The following is a 20,217-nucleotide window of genomic DNA, read 5'->3' on the forward strand; positions in this document are numbered from 1 at the left end:
TTTGGTGATGGTTGCCTCCTTTAACTGTTGTTTGTCTAAGAAAGTTTTGATCTCTCCATCTAGTTTGAATGAAAGTCTAGCAGAATATATTATCCTTGGTTGAAACCCTTTTTCATTCAGGGCTCGATAGGTATCTTGCCATTCCCTTCTGGCTTTTAGAGTTTGAGTGGAGAAGTCTGCAGATAATCTTATGGGTTTTCCCTTGTATGTGACTTTTTGTTTCTCACTTGCAGCCTTTAGGATCCTTTCTTAATCCTTACTTCTTCTCATTGTGACTATGATGTGCCTTTGTGTCTTCAGGTCTGGGTTGATTCTGATTGGTACTCTCTGGGCCTCTTGAATCTTGATGTCCTTTCTTTTATTCAGGTTATTCCTGATGGTACAGGAATTTGGTAAAGAAAGAGGCTCCTAGTAGGGAAGCCTGCTAAGAGCTGGTCCCCAGGGACTGGTTGGGGTGGGGGACAAAGGGGATGTGGTATGCTTAAAAATTAAAAGGAAAAAAAATTTTCCCCTTTCTTTCCTACTCTAATTCTTAACCCAAATTAAATTATAGTCACCTCCTTGGTGTCACCGCTAGGACCTCTTATTGACTGGCCTACTAAAGGCAGAAAATCCTACCGTTTCCAGGAGATGTGGTCAGAGCTCAAGCCACTAGCAGCTTCTCAGTCTGCCATCTTCTGCGAACCAACCCCACATTTTTTGTCTATACTGGAATTTCATCTCTCCAAGGTGAATTTAGAGGACAGACAGAGACAGAGAGAGAGACAACAATATCCAGGATCTAGGTCTGTGGTTTTCATTTTGGGTAGAGTTCTTTCCTGCTTTTGGGATCAAATGGACATTGGCCATGTTGAATATGTTTGGGAGTGTTTCCACTAACGTCAATTTTGGGGAAGAGTTTGAGGAGGATGAGTATTAGCTATTCTTTGAAATTCTTCTAGAATTCATTAGTAAAGCCATCTGGGCATTTTATTCTTGGGAAGAATGTTGATTATTGTATCAATTTCTGCACAATTGATTAGTCTTTTGAGGGTATCTACTTCCTCTTGGGTCAGGCTTGATAGATACTAAGACTTTAAGAATGTGTTATTTCATCTAGCATGTCCAACTTGTTTTAATAGAGGAGCTCATAATATCCCCATATAATCTTTACCATTTCTGTATCATCTGTTGTAATTTCACCTCTCTTTTAAAATTTTTATCAGTTTTTTTTATTCTAGGTGAGGCCTGTCAATAGTTTTATTTTATTATCTTCTTTATCTTTTGAAGGAGACAGCTCTTGATTTTATTGATCTTTTGAACCCTTTGTTTGTTTGTATGTCATTGATTTCTTCTCTGTTTTTGATAATTTCCTCCCTTTTTCTGACTATCTGGTCTCTGATTCTTCTTTTCTAGTTGACTCAGTTCAGTTGTGTTGCAAGATAGTTCAGATGAAATCTCTCATCTTTGTTAGTGTGGGCCTGAGTTGCTATGATCTTCCTTTTGATCTGAACAATAGTTCCCAAGCCACACAGTTTTTGAAATGTGTAATTCCTGTGCTTTGCAGACTGAAAGCAGTTCTCAGCATGGCACTGGTAATGTAGCTTTGCATCTCTGCTTCCTCCTTTCCTATGTATAAACATGTCCATGTGTAACCACCCACCTTCAGAAAATTATTATTTTTCCTTTACTAGAAATCCTACATGTGTTCTGATGAAATCTGCTGAGATACTAAGTTTTAATATTTATGATTTAGGGAAGAGCAGTTTCAGTAGTCTCTGTCAACACAGCTCCAACCCAGAAGTCCTGACGCTACACCCACACACACGCTTAATTATTTGTGACCATGCCATTAAGTCATCACCAAAGAAAGAGAGGTGGATGCAATTAGTGTCACCTTTGACTCAATCATATAGTTAAAATAAAAATTGCTTTCTTTGGCTTGCTTTCCTTTGCCTTTTCTGTGAACTTGACAAGAAAGGTGTGACCCTGCTGTATAGTGACCCTCAGTTTTACTCAGATGCTCTCTAGAAATGTTTGCACATTTGTACACTGTCAGATATCTAAGTTTTCAAATTCTCCATAGTGGAAAAGAATTAAATTTCTGGCTTGTTTTAAAATGAGAAAGTTAAAATCATCCTTATAAGAATGTCTGGGGACCCAGGCACCACATGGGAGGAATTGGCACCACACTACTGTGGTGTCTCTGTCTCTCTCTTTGAATGTGAAAGTTGACTCCAGAGATATGAAATCAAACATGAAAGGGACCCTGGTTCTGAAAACAGCACAATGGAATTTGCATTTAAATACATAAACTTACATTCTTTCCAGTTGACTCTGAAAAATACAGTCCTGTCAAGTGTTCTTTGCTGTTCTCCCTTCCAGGTCCAATGCCCAGATTCATTAGAACCCCTACTGCCACATTCCCCTGGAACTGTCCTTTCCAACAGAACCCAGACACTCACTCATGCACTCTGCTCCAGTATTTCTCAAAGACATTGCTAAAAATCTAAGAAAAAATATTCTCTCCTTCTTGCTCTTTCTTTCTCTAAGTTCCTCCTGTATCTTTGACAACCTCAACCTAAATGGAAATGAACTGAACGGCCAAGAAAGTTTTGAAATTCTTTTATGAGTATCGAGTGCCCTGCACTGTGGGGAAGTACAGAAAGTGTAGCTGCTGCCCACAGTGCAGTCAACCCATTGTCTGCTGACCGTCCACCCCCATCCTTATTCCCACATTGGCACACCCACACAACAAAGGTCACAAGGACATCATTCTTTCTTCTAGCAAAGAAATATTCTCTCTCTCTCTCCTAACCTGCATGAAAGGAAGATAAAGGACCCACCTATCTCTACTAGATCTTACTTCCTGTGATACTCCAGTGCTAACCTCATCATTATATTATTTAATACAAAATTTCAGTTGTGGACAGGGGAGATCACATTAGCCCACAATAAAACATCTAAGTCTAAGGCCCCCAGGTTTTAGTCCAAGTTCAATATCAGACTCACTCTCTCTTCATTAAAAACAAAGAAATATGGATCACCAATGGTAGAGAATGTTTCCCACCTTCCCTTCGGAGGATGGACAACATGCTTTATGCTACACCTGAGGAAGATGGGTTGATGTTGGGGCAGCTTGGAATGTTCCTACTCATGACCACAGAATGTGAGCTCAGATCTACAAGGATGCAGAGATCAGATAGGCTCCTAAACTGAATATGGGCCCTAGATCACATCAAAACAATGAGGTTTCCATTCAACAAGATTTATACCCCTTTCCCATATTTGGAAGCTACTCTCTTCCCTGATCCAGATTTCTGGTCCTTTTTCTAGCCAAGACATCATCTCCCCAGACAGTAACTTGGATCCTCCTTCATATCAGATTTCAGGCTAGGGAAAACAAAACAAACAAACAAACAAACAAAAAGAAAAAATGTAGTTTAGTCACAGTCCCTTTGGAATATAACTAAAATATGCCTACTAGCTATCTAGAAAATGGATTACCCCCCAACTCTTCATCTGCACTATTCCAGCCTTTAGGTTCATAATTGTTCAACAATTTTTTGGCTTTGTATGTTAATTCTCTTTTCAGCCACCAGGTTCCAGATGCTAGCATGATGCCGACCAGACTTCCCTAGACAGACAACCCCAACAATGTGTCCTGGAGTTCTGCTCCCCCAGAGCCCTTCTCCACTAGGGAAAGAGAGAGAGAGGCTGGGAGTATAGATCGAACTGTCAACACCCATGTTCAGCAGGGAAGCAATTACAGAAGCTGGAACTTCCACCTTCTGCATCCCACAAAGATTTTGGGTCCATACTCCCAGGGGGTTAAAGAATAGGGAAGCTATAAGGGGAGAGGATGGGATACGGAGTTCTGTTGGTGGGAATTGTGTGGAGTTGTACCATTCTTACCCTACGGTTTAGTCAATGTTTTCTTTAACAACAAAAAAACAAAAATAAATAAAATAAATTAATAAAAACAAAAATATACTTCAAACCATTGATCCATGCAATAATAAAAAGGAAAAAACAAATAACAAAATATTTAATATTCAAGTTGAATACTTCAATTCACTGTGCACACAATAAATATATATTTATATTTTTCAGGTATAAAATAATGTGGGAAAGAAAGACTAGAGAAATTGCAGAAATGAAGAGTTTACATGATAATTAATGAAATAAGCTCCTATTCTTAGCTGATATTTGCAACCACATTACTTTCTTTTTTTTTAATTTTTTATTTAAGAAAGGATTAGTGAACAAAAACATAAGGTAGGAGGGGTACAACGCCACACAATTCCCACCACCCAATCCCCATAACCCCCATCCTCCCATTGTAGCTTTCCCATTCTCTAGCCCTCTGGGAGCATGGACCCAGGGTTGTTGAGGGTTGCAGAAGGTAGAAGGTCTGGCTTCTGTAATTGCTTCCCCGCTGAACATGGGCGTTGACTGGTCGGTCCATACTCCCAGTCTGCCTCTCTCTTTCCATAGTAAGGTGTGTCTCTGGGGAAGCTGAGCTCCAGGACACATTGGTGGGGTCATCAATCCAGGGAAGCCTAGTCAGCATCCTGGTGGCATCTGGAACCTGGTGATTGAAAAGAGAGTTAACATACGAAGCCAAACAATTTGTTGAGCAATCATGGATCCCAAGCTTGGAATAGTGGAGAGGAAGTGTTAGGGAGGTACTCACTGCAAACTCTAGTGTACTTCTGCTTTCAGGTATAAATTTGCAGTAGTATATGGATACGTGTGCACATAAGCTCTCTCTCACAGAGACTGGTGTATATCTAGATTATGGGACTTTGTTAGAAAGTGAACTACCTGAGATGAAATTAGAGTGTACTATAAAAGGAAAGGTCTCACCCGAGTAATGAACTTGAAGGGTTGTCATTCCACACGTGAAGTCTCTGGATACAGTCTGAGGTGAAGCATGTTGAGGTGGCAATCGTTGCTTTGGTTAGGTTGTGATCGGCGGATGCAATATTATTTGGTTTGGATTGGGAGATGCATACGGGAAAGTGGGCCCTATCCAAGGGTTCCAGGACTGGGGGAAGTAGGGGCTCTATAGTGAAGATGTGAGGTTCCTGCTGTCTTAGGGTTCAAAAAGACAATTGATAGTTAATATTATCATCACATTATTTGTTAATTGGGCTAACTTTGAAAAGTCCCTTTGTTATGGTTTGCTGTATAGTACCCAGTATCTTGTATATAGCTGTGCTATTGGATGCTTCTAATCTACTTGGTCTAGGCTTTTGAGAGAGTCCGCATATCAAATACATAGCCTATATATTAAAAAGATTCAGTTATTGTTTTGAGAAACTTTGAGAAATACAATTGATTTCCCCTCTCATATTAGTTAACTACTGATTTATATGTCTACATTTTGCTAGGAGTGTACATAAACACCATTCCCACCACCAAAGGACTGTGAACCATCCCTCCCACCACTCCCAACCCCCACTGGCACAAGAAGCTACATGTCTACCCCTCACCAATGGGTTTTTACTTTGGTGACCTACTTACAATTTGATCAGGTCCTGCTTTTAGTTTCCCTTTCAGATCTTCTTAGTCAGCTTCTGTTGATGAGTGGGATCATCCCATACTCATCTTTATCTTTCTGACTTAGTTCACTTAACATAATTCCTTCTATCTCTGTCCAAGATGGGTCAGAGATGGTGGTTCATTGTTCTTGATAGCTGCATAGTATTCAATTGTGTATATATACCACAGCTTTCTCAGCCACTCATCTGTTGTTGGGCACCTGGGTTGCTTCCAGGTTTTAGCTATTATGAATTGTGCTGCTATGAACATAGGAGTACACACCTCTTTTTGGTTGGGTGTTATGGAGTCCTTGGGGTATAACCCCAGGAGAGGAATTACTGGGTCATATGGAAGGTCCATGTCTAGCCTTCTGAGAGTTTTCCAGACTGCTCTCCACAGAGGCTGTACCAATTTACATTCCCACCAGCAATGTAAAAGGGTTCCTCTGTCCCCACATCCTCTCCAGCATTGTTGCTGCTGTCCTTTTTGATGTATGACATTCTTACAGGAGTGAGGTGGTATCTTAGTGTTGTCTTAATTTGCATTTCTCTGACAATCAGTGACCTAGAGCAGTTTTTCATGTTTGTTATCCTTTTGGATCTCCTCTGTGGTGAATGTTTTGTTCATTTCCTCTGCTCATTTTCGGATGGGGTCATTTGCTTTTTTGCGGCTAAGTTTGCTGAGCTCTTTATATATTTTGGTGATTAGTTTCTTGTCTGATATCTGGCATGTGAAGATCTTCTCCCATTCTGTGAGGGGTCTCTCTGTTTGTTTTTATAGTTTCTTTGGATGTGCAGAAGCTTTTAAATTTGATGTAGTCCCATTGGTTTGTTTCTGCTTTAGTCTTCCTTGCAGTTGGGTTTGATTCATCAAAGATGTCCCTGAGGTGTATGTGGGAAAGTGTTTTACCAATGTTTTCCTCTAAGTATTTGATTGTTTCTGGTCTGACATCTAGGTCTTTGATCCATTTGGAGTTGATTTTTGTTTCTGGTGAGATAAAGTGGTTCAATTTTATTCTTCTGCATGTTTCAACCCAGTTTTCCCAGCACCATTTATTGAAGAGAGCCTCCTTTTTCCATTTAATCCTTTGGGCCCCCTTATCAAAGATTAGATGCCCATAGGTGTTGGGATTTACTTCTGGGCTTTCAATTCTGTTCCACTGGTCTGTGTGCCTATTTTTGTTCCAGTACCATGCTGTTTTGATGATGATGGCTTTATAATATTGTTTAAGGTCTGGGAGTGTGATGCCTCCATTTCTGTTTCTTTTCCTTAAGATGGTATTGGCAATTCTAGGTGTTTTCAGGTTCCAGATAAATGATTGTAGTGTTTGTTCTATTCTCTTAAAGAAGCGTGGTGGAACTTTGATGGGTACTGCATTAAATTTGTATATGTCTCTGGGGAGAATATTCATTTTGATGATATTTATTCTTCCAATCCATGAGCATGGGATATCTTTCCATTTCTTGGTATCAGTTTCTATCTCCTTGAGTAGCGACTCATAGTTTTCAGTATACAAGTCTTTCACTTCTTTGGTCAACTTTATTCCTAGGTATTTAATTGATTTTGCTGAAACAGTAAATGGGAGTGATTTCTGGATGTCTTCTTCTTCAGACTTAGTGTTTGCACAAAGAAATGCCACTGATTTTTGTACATTGATTTTGTAGCCTGATACCTTGCTATAATGCCTAATAACTTCCAGTAGCTTTCTCCTGGATTCTTTAGGTTTTTCTATGTATACTATCATATCATTTGCAAATAGTGAGCGCTTGACTTCTTCCCTTCCAATCTGTATTCCTTTGATTTATTACTCTTGCCTGATTGCTATGGAAAGAACTTCCAATACTATGTTGAAGAATAACGGTGACAGTGGACAGCAATGTCTAGTCCCCGATCTGAGAGGGAATGCTTTCAGCTTCTGTCCATTGAGTATGATGTTGGCTGTAGGTTTGCTATATATAGACTCCACTATCTTGAGGAATTTCCCATCTATTCCCATATTTTGTAGAGTTTTGAGCATGAATTGGTGTTGGATTTTGTCAAAGGCTTTCTCTGCATCTATTGAGATAATCATGTGGTTTTTGGCTCTGCTTTTATTGATGTCGTGAATGACATTGCTTGACTTACGGATGTTGAACCAGCCTTGCATTCCTGGGATGAATCCCACTTGGTCATGATGAACAATCTTTTTGATATGTTGCTGTATCCGGTTGGCCAATATCTTGTTTAATATTTTGGCATCTATGTTCATCAGAGATATTTGTCTGTAGTTTTCCTTTTTTGTTCTGTCCCTATCAGCTTTTGGTATCAGGGTGATGTTGGCATCATAAAAGGTGGAAGGGAGTATTCATGTTTCTTCAATCTTATGGAATAGCTTAAGAAGTATGGGTATTAACTGTTTCCTGAAAGTTTTGTAGAAATCGTTTGTGAAGCCATCTGGTCCAGGACTTTGGTTGTTGGGGAGATTCTTAATAACGGTTTCAATTTCTTTGTCTGTGATTGTTGCATTTAGATTTTGTATTTCTTCTAGGTTCAGTTTTGGAAGTGCATATGCTTCTAGGAATTGTTCCATTTCTTCCAAATTCTCTAGCTTGGTGGCATATATTTCTTCATAGAAGTTTCGCAGGATTTTCTGGATTTCTGCGGTGTCAGTTGTGATATCTCCTGCATCGTTTACAATTCTATTAATTTGAGTCTTCTCTCTTTTTTGTTTGGTGAGTCTGGCTAGGGGTTTGTCAATTTTGCTTAATCTTTCAAAGAACCAACATTTGGCTTCATTGATCTTTTGTATGGTTCTTTTATTTTCGATGTTGTTTATTTCTGCTCTAACTTTAGTGATTTCTGTCCTTCTGGTTGCTTTAGGGTTCCTTTGTTCCTCTTCCTCTAAGTCCTTGACGTGTGCAGTAAGGTCGTTCATTTGGGCTTCTTCTTGGTGTTTAATATGTGATTGTATGGCTACAAGTTTCCCTCTCAGTACTGCTTTAGCTGTGTCCCAAATATTTTGATAGGTTGTGTCTTCATTTTCATTAGTTTCCAGGAACATTTGAATTTCCTGTTTGAGTGAGTCTCTGACCCAGTGGTTCTTAAGGAGCATGTTGTTTAGTTTCCAAATTCTATGTCTTTTAATAATTTTCTGTTTGTTGTTAAATGTTAGTTTTACTCCACTGTGGTCTGAGAAGATACTTGGGATGATTTCAATGCTCTTGAATTTATTGATGCTGTCTTTGTGGCCTAACATGTGGTCTATCCTTGAGTATGTGTTGTGTGGATTTGAAAAGAAGCTGTATTCCAGTTTTTTGGGGTGGAGGAGTCTGAAAATGTCCAAGAGGTCTAGTCTGTCAATCTCTTCATTCAATTCTCTTGTATCTTTATTGGTTCTCTGCTTTGTTGATCTGTCTAAGTGTGAGAGTGGGGTATTGAAGTCTCCCACTATTATTGTATTACTATTGATGTATTTTTGAAATTCTTTCAGTAGATGCTTAATGTATTTAGATGGTCCCTCGTTGGGTGCATAGATGTTAATAATTGTTAAGTCTTCCTGGCTGATTGATCCTCTAATCATTATGTAATGTCCTTGCCTATCTTTTATTACTTTATTTAATTTACACTCTATCGTGTCTGAGATGAGAATGGCTGTTCCTGCCCTTTTTTGTGGACCGTAGCCTGTATGATAGTTTTCCATCCTTTCACTTTAAGTCTGTGTTTATCTTGTTGTGACAGATGGGATTCTTGCAAGCAGCATATGGTTGGGTTATGTTTTCTGATCCATCCCCCCACCCTGTGCCTTTTAATGGGTGACTTTAATCCATTGACATTTATTGATATTATGGATTTAATGTATTGTAGTGCCGTTGTTCTAAAAAACAATTGTTTACTCTGATATATTGCAAGTATTATAGTGATGTTCTTGTTTATAAGAGGTCTTTAGTACCTCTTTCAGGGCCGGCTTGGTGATGGTTGCCTCCTTTAACTGTTGTTTGTCTAAGAAGGTTTTGATCCCTCCATCTAGCTTGAATGGAAGTCTAGCAGGATATATTATCCTTGGTTGAAACCCTTTTTCATTCAGGGCTCGATAGATATTTTGCCACTCCCTTCTGGCTTTTAGAGTTTGAGTGGAGAAGTCTGCAGATAATCTTATGGGTTTTTCCCTGTATGCGACTTTTTGTTACTCCTTTGCAACCTTTAGGATCCTTTCTTTATCCTTACTTCTTCTCATTGTGACTATGATGTGTCTTTGTGTCTTCAGGTCTGGGTTGATTCTGTTTGGTACTCTCAGGGCCTCTTGAACCTTGATATCCTTTCTGTTATTCAGGTCCGTGAAGTTTTCTTCTATTATTTCCTCTAGGATGTTTGCTTCCCCTTCCTCTCTTTCTTCCTCTGGCAGGCCAATTATACGAATGTTACTTCTTTTGAGATCATCCCATATGTCTCTGTTGTTGTTTTCAGTGTCTCTCAATCTCTTTTTAAGCTCTTTCACCTCTTTCTTCGTTTTCTCTAACTCATCCTCTGTCTGACTAATTCTGTTTTCTGCTTCTGTTAGTCTGCTTTCCCTTGCCTCAGCTTCTTTCTTCATTACAGCTATTTCAGCTTTCGGTTCTCTAATTGCCTCAAGATAATCAGTATTTTCCTTGGGGGTCTCAACTGTTGTTTCCCTAATACTGCCATTTCTTTCCTCCAATGTTGTTTTCATTTCTGTGATTAATAAGTTTATTATTGCTTGCATACTTTTCTTATTTATGGTTACTTCTGACTGATTTGTGGTTTCTTCTGGGCTCTTGTCTTCATTCATTGGGGTAGCAGTTTTATTTGTTTTTAATCTACCCATTTTTTATTTATGTGTTTCTCTCTTTTTTCATGCTCTGTTGTTCCTCAGTTGTTGTGTCTTGAGTACAAGTAACACTGTACTAAATACCTTTATGACAATTGCACTCACCACCCTCCGGAATTACAGTAGCAACTGAAGTAAGTATTGAAGTAGTTTAATCGTTACCAGTTAGCCAAACAATTTCTCCAGTCCGTGAAAAAATAGTAACCAAATCTCAGTGAAGAAAGAGAAAAGAAAGAGAGGATAGCAAGAATAGACAGTTATGCAAATCTACTATCCAGTGTATATTCTAGGGGTAACAAGAGGGGAAAGGGAACTAGAGGAGAGATACACACATTAAGAGTCCACTCTGAGTCAGATTTCTTCCCCAAAGTAATTCACAAATTCAGAAAGGCAAAGAAGAAAGAAGTCTATGACCAGATTAAAAAAAAAGAGAGAGAGAGAGAGGGAGATAAGAGAGAGAAAAGGGAGAAGATAAGAAGAAGAGTTGTAATTAAAGAGCAGTGCAAGGAACTTCCCAAATGTGTATCATTGAATTCAAAAAAAAAACACCCTGTTTGGTGGTTGTTGCTGAGGACTTATTCTGATGCAGTCTCCGCCCCCAGGTTTTTCTATGCCCCGCTAAATCCTAGAGTGCCCCCTTTCAACCAATCCTGGCTCTGCCCCCAGGTTTTTCTATGTCCCGCTAAATCCTAGAGTGCCCCCTTTCAACCAATCCTGGCCCTACACGTCACCCCTGGTTGTCGCCCAATAAAAAGCCCCCTCACCCCTCCCCTCTCTCTCTCTGGGCTCTCGGCTCTCCCTCTCTGAGGTCTTGCTCCCTGCTCTCCCCCCATGGTCGGCCATTGCCGGCTGGCTCCACGTGGTCTGAACCAAACCTCTCCCCCCATCCTATAATAAAGATTTGTGTACCCCTTTGCTCTGGACGTCCGCTCTCTTCTCCGTGGTGCAGCCCGACACCAGACCACCACAACAACATCTTTAAATTGTTGGCTGACAATTGGCAGGCCTATGGTGGCAAGACAAGATACACCAGTTAAGTTTACAAGAATATGTGAATGTTGCTAATTCACATAGGTTGGATATGGAGGAACTTCTTACAGTTTAATACCTTACCATATGAACAGATGATTCCTCATATGAAGGCTTGATAGCTGTAATCACTTGTGAAAACAATAAAACTTGTAACAAGTTAGAGGTTTACTATAATTGACTTTGGACTATAAGCAGACTCAGGTTACTTAGAGAGTTAATGCATGTTGGGTCATACAAAAATTTTTGGTCATTCAGCACACTCACTCACAAAACACAACTGGCCATTCATAACATAAGACGTTCAGGGAAGGGGTAGGAGAGAGGGCTCTGTGAGCCAACTTTTGTAGGTTCTGCCATGCCATATTATGGATCCTGGGATGTATCCTGCATCTAGTCCTCTTGTGTTATTTCTTGTTCTTCAGGAATAACAGCGCCATACTGCGGGTATTGTCGGACATGGTGGGCAGGAACCCAGACAGGTTTAGAGAAATTTTGAGGGAAAATGCATGCGAAACCCCTTCCCATGGTCAATAATGGGTCAGGCCCTTTCCAGACTTTATCGAGTGGGTCTCTCCATTTGACCTTAATAGATGGGAGGGTAGATGGTGTTTGCCAGTGAAGAATAATAGGGGGTAAGGCCGAGTTATTGTAAATATTAAAGAGATTTAACATAGTTAAGGCTTTTGCTAGCTGGATATTTGGGGGATATGTTCCTCCTTTATCTTTATTTAGTTGAGCCTTCAGAGTTTGATGGGCCCTCTCGACAATGCCTTGTCCCTGTGGATTGTAGGGAATGCCCGTGGTATGAGTAATATTCCAGAGGGAACAAAAATCTTTAAATTGTTTACTTGTACACATTGGTGCATTGTCTGTTTTCAAAAATAATGGGACCCCCATAACGGCAAAACAAGAGAGCATATGGCTTACAAGCTTTTTAGCACTTTCTCCTGTCTGAGCTGTAGCCCACATAAATTTAGAAAAGGTATCAATTGAGACAAACACATATTTTTGTTTGCCAAAGTTTGGTATGTGGGTGACATCAATTTGCCAAATAGCATTAGCTTTTAAACCTCGGGGGTTAACCCCAAGGGTCTGGATAGCAGGTGTCTTTATGAGACTTGCACAAGAAGAGCATGTAGCAAGGATATGTTTTAACTGTGGTACAGGAACATCAGGGAATCGAGCTTGAAGGCCTTTAAGATTAACATGGGTTAGAGAGTGAAAATTAGCAGGATCAGAGACAGAGACTGGGAAAGTTCCTGTGGAGGCAAGGTGGTCAACTGCGGCATTCCCTTCGGACAGGGAACCAGGAAGAGGGCTGTGGGAATGAAGGTGTTGAATATACAGTAGTTGGGTTCGAGAACAGAGCATAGAGGCGATTTGAATCAAGAGAGGGGAAAGTGGGTTGTCATCAATTTTCACATACGAACGAGCAAGCCATGGAAGTAAGTTAACAGTATACACACTGTCAGAAAAAAGGTTGAAGGATTCTGGTACAGCTTTTAGTGCAAGAAAAACAGCATAAAGTTCTTTGTAATGAGAGGAATTATCAGGAAGCTCAGTAAAGAGAGGCTTAGGAGATTGTTTGTCTGGGTAATATATAAGGGCAGCAGCTCCCCTTTTTCCGCCATCAGTAAAGATTGTAGGAGCAGAAGGAATGGGATCCCGAGAGAAAAGTTTAGGTGCTAGTAGAGGCAGAAGAGGTAAAGAAGCTATCAATTTATTAGAAGGAAAATGGTTATCTATTTGTCCTGGAAACCCCATGAAGCTTACAGGCGGTGAAGCAGGTCTACAGGTATCTTTCTCTCCCTCTGTCTTTCCCTCCTCTCTCCATTTCTCTCTGTTCTATCCAACAACCACAATATCAGCAATAATAACAATATAATTACAACAAGAACAACTAGGGTAACAAAAGGCAAGATACAAAAAAAAAAAGGGATAAGATAGTTCCCGCTTCCCTACACCTTAGAGTCTTTGTTAAATGATAAGGTCTTTTTCCCCATGAATCACCCAGGATCTTCCAGATAAACGGCTGACTACCATGACAAATAATATAAAATATAATCATAAATGAATAGGAAAGATACATCCCCCAATACTCAGTTGGTCAAGGCACCAAACCTCTTTTTCTATAAAGCATTCAAATCAGATGCCCTGCTAACCACGAGAAGCAGCTTGTTTATGTTTCTTTCACAGGAATCCCGGAAAAACCATCTGAACCCCTGCACACCCTGACGTCACTCACTAGATGGCACGACTACCGTGGCACACCCCCCGAAACCCTAGATGTCACTCAACGCGATCTTAAGAACCTGATACACAAACTCCAAGGACAGAACTTTCTTCATGCCTCGTTACCGTTCCTGCTTCTGACCTGCTTGTTACGTGTTGGCAATTCCAGCTAGCTATCTACAAAAGAACAACATTCCAGCGGCTGACCTCCCTCATGCAGCATTGCATCCCCTGTCAATTCTCCCCCTAGCCATCTACTTCGGACTGAGACTTGTATCGGACTTTCTGACATACCCTATATACATTTTACACAATTTTGAAGCAGCTTATTTCCCTTCACGCTGCGGGTTTTTCATAAACTGATCCTGAGTAATTCATAGACTTTACAGACTGTTGCCTTGAGGACTATACAATGCCAAATAGCCCCTCTGTTTGGTGGGTCATGCCTCCTGCCTCCCCCTCATTATGTACCCTTGCTCCTTTCCCCACCCAAACAGGGAATGCTCCTTTACACACCAATCCTTCCCTTCACACCACACTGGCTTTTACTTCTCCCCTACTTGTCTCTTCCTATTTTGTTATATCATTTAGGCTTATGCCCAAAAGGTTTCTGCCCCATGATAGTCTTTCATAGACTTTGTACATCTTATGCTATTACTAGGTAGAAAGATAGAAAAGATGTAGAGATATTGTGAAGAGATGGTTGAGCAGGCTGCGCTTAAACCTATGAGATGAGTCTCTCCAGGTAAGTCTCTCTCTCTAAAGAGGGGTTGAGCACAGGAGGACGCATAAATCTCACAAGGTTGGCAGCCATTTAAGCCTTCCCTCCTCCACAGAAAGTCCTACATCTTCCCACCTGAGCATGGCATTCCTCTAAAACATTTAAGCCTGCTCCATTCCATTTTTCTTTACTGTGTCCATTTAGATATAAAGGGATAGGAGGAGATGTTGCTGAGGACTTATTCTGATGCAGTCTCCACCCCCAGGTTTTTCTATGCCCCGCTAAATCCTAGAGTGCCCCCTTTCAACCAATCCTGGTTCCGCCCCCAGGTTTTTCTATGCCCTGCTAAATCCTAGAGTGCCCCCTTTCAACCTATCCTGGCTCCGCCCCCAGGTTTTTCTATGCCCCACTAAATCCTAGAGTGCCCCCTTTCAACCAATCCTGGCCCTACACGTCACCCCTGGTTGTCGCCCAATAAAAAGCCCCCTCACCCCTCCCCTCTCTCTCTCTGGGCTCTCGGCTCTCCCTCTCTGAGGTCTCGCTCCCTGCTCTCCCCCCGTGGTCGGCCATTGCCGGCTGGCTCCACGTGGTCTGAACCAAACCTCCCCCCCCCATCCTATAATAAAGATTTGTGTACCCCTTTGCTCTGGACGTCCGCTCTCTTCTCCGTGGTGCAGCCCGACACCAGACCGCCGCAACAACAGGTGGTATGGGGTATCCTGCTAGGAGCTGGTCCCAGGGACTGCTTATGGGGGGGGGGCGGCGGGAAGGATGTATGCTTGAAAATTAAAAGGAAGAAAAAAGAATTTTTTTCCCTACTCTAATTCTTAACCCAAATTAAGTTATAGTCACCTCCTTGGTGTCTAAGGACACCTTATTGGCTGGCCTGCTAAAGGCAGAAAATCCTATTGTCTCCAGGGGAGTGTGTTCGGAGCTCAGAGGCTAGCAGCTTCTCTGTCCGCCATCTTCCGGGAAACCCCCCCTCCAGACTTTTTTAAAGGATTTCTCGAAAATGAAAACTAGCTCCAAGTCCTTTGATCCAATGAGAGCTATACTCAAGAAGTCTTTGGATCCGCCCTCAGGGTCGCGGTGGACCCTGGAGACTCCCAAGAGAAAGCTCCCGAGCTAAAGTGCTCTCTCCGGGTCCTCTGCCCGCTGCGCTCTGCAACTGGCGGAGGAGCCGCCTTCCAGGGCGGAGGACAATGCCCAGCGCACTTGCTTTGCCTGGCGCCGCCTGGGAAGTCTGGAGCCCCGCTAGTCCGTGTCACCTTTACTCTAATTCTTAACCCAAATTAAATTATAATCACCTCTTTGGTGTCACCCCTTATTGACTGGCCTCTAAAGGCAGAAAATCCTACCGTTGCTGACGATGCGATCAGAGCACTCGCTGTTAGCGGCTTCTCAGTCCGCCATCTTCCTCCTCCCCCCACCACATTACTTTCAATTGTATCCAACTGCTTTGCTGCTTTGCTAATGAACAGTCTTTCTTTTTTTTTTTTTTTTTCCCTCTAAGGTTATTGTTGGGGCTTTGTGCCTGGACCATGAATCTACCACTCCTGGAGGCCATCCTTTCCCAATTTTGTTGCCCTTGTTGTTATTGTTATTGTTGCTACTGCTGCTGAATAGTACACAGAGAAAATGAGAGAGGAGGGGAAGACAAGAGAGTGGGAGAGAAAGACTTCTGCAAATCAGCTTCACCAATGGTGAAGCGACCGACTCCCCTGCAGGTGGGTAGCTGGGGGCTCTAACCAGGATCCTCAGGCAGTCCTTGAGTTTCATGCCATGTGCGTTTAACCCGCTGTGCTATGGCCTGAACCATGCTAATGAACATTCTTAATACGTCTAAGACCTTTTACGATTTTTTACTACTGTACATTGGTAAGCTAACAGATATTGCTGATCTTTATCAATCAATTCAGTCAGGCCCTCAACCCCTGCTTTACTTGTCAACCCAAAGTCATTGGAAACCCAAAATAATTAGGCTGCAGCTTCAACTTCCCATTCATGGGAATTATTTTTATGACTACTAAGTGCAGGGATTCTTCAGGGACTAAGATCAGCGACTGAGCAGATTTAAGTTTTCAGAATGGGAAGAAATATGATCTTGGATAAAAACCCGTATTAGTGAGGAGTGTCAAGACTTGTTTCCTTTATTAGTAGAAATTTAATAATAAAAAAGTTTCAATACTTTAGACACTTCCAATAAATTGTAAGAACTATGCTATTATTGGTGCCAACCATTATCTCAACGTATATAAACAAGTTTTTCTTTTTTATGAGCAAGGTGTGTATATCTTTGATTTTAAGAATACATAATCATTTGACTTTAGGCACATAATTGTATGCTAATTAAGTATATTTCATATTTATGTATGAAAAAATCTACTCCTTTAATTGTTAATGTCACATAACTCTAAGTTGTCATTTACAATCCGAGTGCACAATTGGCCAAAGCAACACATTAAACTACAAATTTGATGAATTACAATCAAACATGAAAAGAATACTTAATTGGAAGTACATCTTTTTTTTTTTGAAGTAAATCTTTTAAGGAGATGGATGAAGCAAATTTAATTAATTGGTTTATCTGTAAAAGAAAAATCACTAGGGAGTTGGACGTAGCGCAGCGGGTTAAGCACATGTGGTGCAAAGCGCAAGGACTGGTGTAAGGATCTCGGTTTGAGCCCCTGGCTCCCCACATGCAGGAGAGTTGCTTCACAAACAATAAAGCAGTCTGCAGGTGTCTATGTTTCTCTCCTCTCTCTGTCTTCCCCTCCTCTCTCTATTTCTCTCTGTTATATCCAACAACAACAACATCAATAATAACTACAACAATAAAACAACAAGGACAACAAAAGGGAATAAATAATTTTTTTAAAGGAAAAGCACTAACAAATGCACCTCAGGTTTGAGATTTCAGTGAGGTAAGATTCAGCGCTGATATCCTTTGTGCCTGTTTTTTATAGGTATATATTCTTTAAAAATAAACTATCAAGTTATTTTTAAGAAATATTTTATTTATTTATCCTAATGAGAGAAAAAGTTATAGGGAGAAAGATACAGAGAGACATCAGAGCACTGCTCAGCTCTGGCTTAGGGTGGTGTGGAAGACTGAACCCAGTGGGTCTCTGGTGCGTCTGACATGAAAGTCTTTTTTACCTAATCCACCCCATGCTATAGGTATATATTCTTAGAAAAAAATGTGTTCCCAGTTATGTAATACTTCTGAATTATATGCAAATAATCTTCTAGCTGAATATTCTCTTTGCTTTTTATTTTAAGCAAAGAATCAAAAGACACTTAAGAGGATATTTAGCTTCTTCTTTTTCATTCATTTAAATTCTTGACACTAACTACTAGTGATTTTTCACTCCTTTGGCGAAATATACTATGGTGAAACAGGGGTGGAAAAGAGGTATGCCAGGTTTTTTGTTTGTTTGTTTGTTTTTTCTATGAAGTAGGATGAGAAATCTCTAATGAGAGCTGTGAGAGAAAGTTTCATGTGGGAAATGAATTATATATGATGGTAGCCTGCACCTTCACTTCCTGGTGTGTCTTCTCAAAAAGCACAGAACATAAAGGCACACAGAGCAAGTCAAGCTTCTCAACTTACATGGATTACTTAATCAGTTTAAAATTCACAATGATGGGGTCGCTTATATTAGCTTGACCCCTCATCCCTACCTGTAGTGGGGACTCTTCACAAGTGGTGAAGCAGGTCTGCAAGTATCTATCTTTCTCTCTATCCACTCCCTCAATTTCTATCTGTCCTATAAAAAACAAAATAGGAACAAAAACACGAAACAATGACAACAAAGGAAAACATGGCTACTGGGAGCAGTAGATTCCTATATAGTACTGGCACTGAGACCCAGTGATAACCCTGGTGGCAATGAAAAAAAAAAAAAACTCACAGTGAAAACCAAGAGACTAGAGATGAAAGGTTATCTCTACTGGGAGAAAACGAAAGGACCACACAACATTAAAATCATTGTTGAATTGTCTTACATAATTTGTGTATTACCAGAGATCTTTTATTAATTCACAAGAAACTTAAAAAGCATCTTTTGAAACCCATACACTTATGAGAAACAAATACAAAACTGTGTTTTTGTGTTATGTGTTTGTGAAAACAATCATTTTCCAAAAGCCTGGATAAAGCATGAGCAGTCTCTATCACTTTGCTTTTAATCACATCTTGATTATAATTATAGACATAAATAATTTTATCAGCTTACAAAAATAAATGATACTACTGATAAAAAAAAAAACAAAAAATGTGGTTCCCTCTGTCAGTTTCTCTGACCTGACCTGTTCCTGCTGATGTTACAGATAAGAATACCATGGACTTGGTGTCAAAGATTCCTGTACTCATCATATACCACATTAAAAAGGCATGGTAAGGTGAGAAAGTATATGCCTGACCACAGCTACGCCTTGCTGATCAGCCTGTTGACAAGCTCTGAACTTTGTATATCTTCCTTTAGCAGAGCACATATCAGACCAAGGCATATTAAACTGGGTGTCGCCAATAGGTGACCAATTTCACGATGTAGTAGCTATCCCTCAATGTGGCATGTTTGTAAATGCTGGTTTGGTGTTTAGTCCCTTTCTATCTATAACTTGCTTTCTTTATTCCATCAATTAGTCCATTTATCTTATTGTTTAATGTGTGTTGCATGTAGTTAATTTGCTTACCTACTATTTATATCTGATATATACTATATATTCTATGTCTCACAAATAGGCAATCCAGTGTAAATAACTAATGCATATGACCACATGTTATAATCTTCTATTGTGCCATCCTTATACCTCCTGGGTTTCACTGACTCTTTTTTTTAACATTCCTGTGCATCTCACTGATGAGGAAGTGCATTTTATACCAGAACTCTTGAGAATGCTGAACACACAGCACATGGAGCTGGACAAATGACACCAATCATCCCTTGTTAGTCACATACTCACATGCAGAAGATGGGGGGGGGAGGATTAACTCATAAACAGAGTAAGAAAATAGGTATTAAGGAGTGCAGATTTTTCGTTATAAAGAGAGTAAGGTCATGGTGGTGGTGGTGGCACTCTGGTTGAGTGCATATATAACACAGTGCACAAAGACCCAGGTTCAAACCTCCAGTCCTCACCTACAGAGGAAAAGTTTCATGACTGCTGAAGCAGTGCTGCAGGTCTCTCCCTCTCCCTCTCCCTCTCCCTCTCCCTCTCCCTCTCCCTCTCCCTCTCCCTCTCCCTCTCCCTCTCCCTCTCCCTCTCCCTCTCCCTCTCCCTCTCCCTCTCCCTCTCCCTCTCCCTCTCCCTCTCCCTCTCCCTCTCCCTCTCTCCTTTCCCCCTTCTCTCTCAGTTTTTATGTTTCTCTAGGGAGGTAAAGCAGTGCTACAGGTGTCTGTCTCTCCCTCTCTACCTCTTCTTTCTCTCTCAACTTCTCTCTGTCTCTATCAAATAAAATTAACTAATTAATTTAATACCAAGAGAGTGGTGTCCACCTTGGCTCTACAGGAGAAAGTGTTTTGTTTGTTTGAATACTTTCTTTGACTGTCAAGGAAATGAAATTTGCAGTTCAGCATTAAGTAGAATATTTATTTGATTTCCCCCATAAGAGTTTGGATAAATGGCCTAATCCAAAGGAATAGAGTACGTAGTTTCAATTGGACAGTTAATAACTCTAGTCAGTGGTCCAAATATGCTTTCAGTACTGAAAACAGTTTGGATTACTCATGTTAAACAGCTAACCACTTTATAGTATCATAGTAACAACTGCAGTTAGTTTGTCCTTTCTTTATGGATCTTTTCTTTCTGTCCTTTCTTTCTGCCTTTGTTTAATAGTTTTAATTAGGAATTTTGTGTCCTTGAACAACAGGGGTTC

Source organism: Erinaceus europaeus, chromosome X (genome assembly GCF_950295315.1).
Source record: "Erinaceus europaeus chromosome X, mEriEur2.1, whole genome shotgun sequence".
Taxonomy (NCBI): Eukaryota; Metazoa; Chordata; class Mammalia; order Eulipotyphla; family Erinaceidae; genus Erinaceus; species Erinaceus europaeus.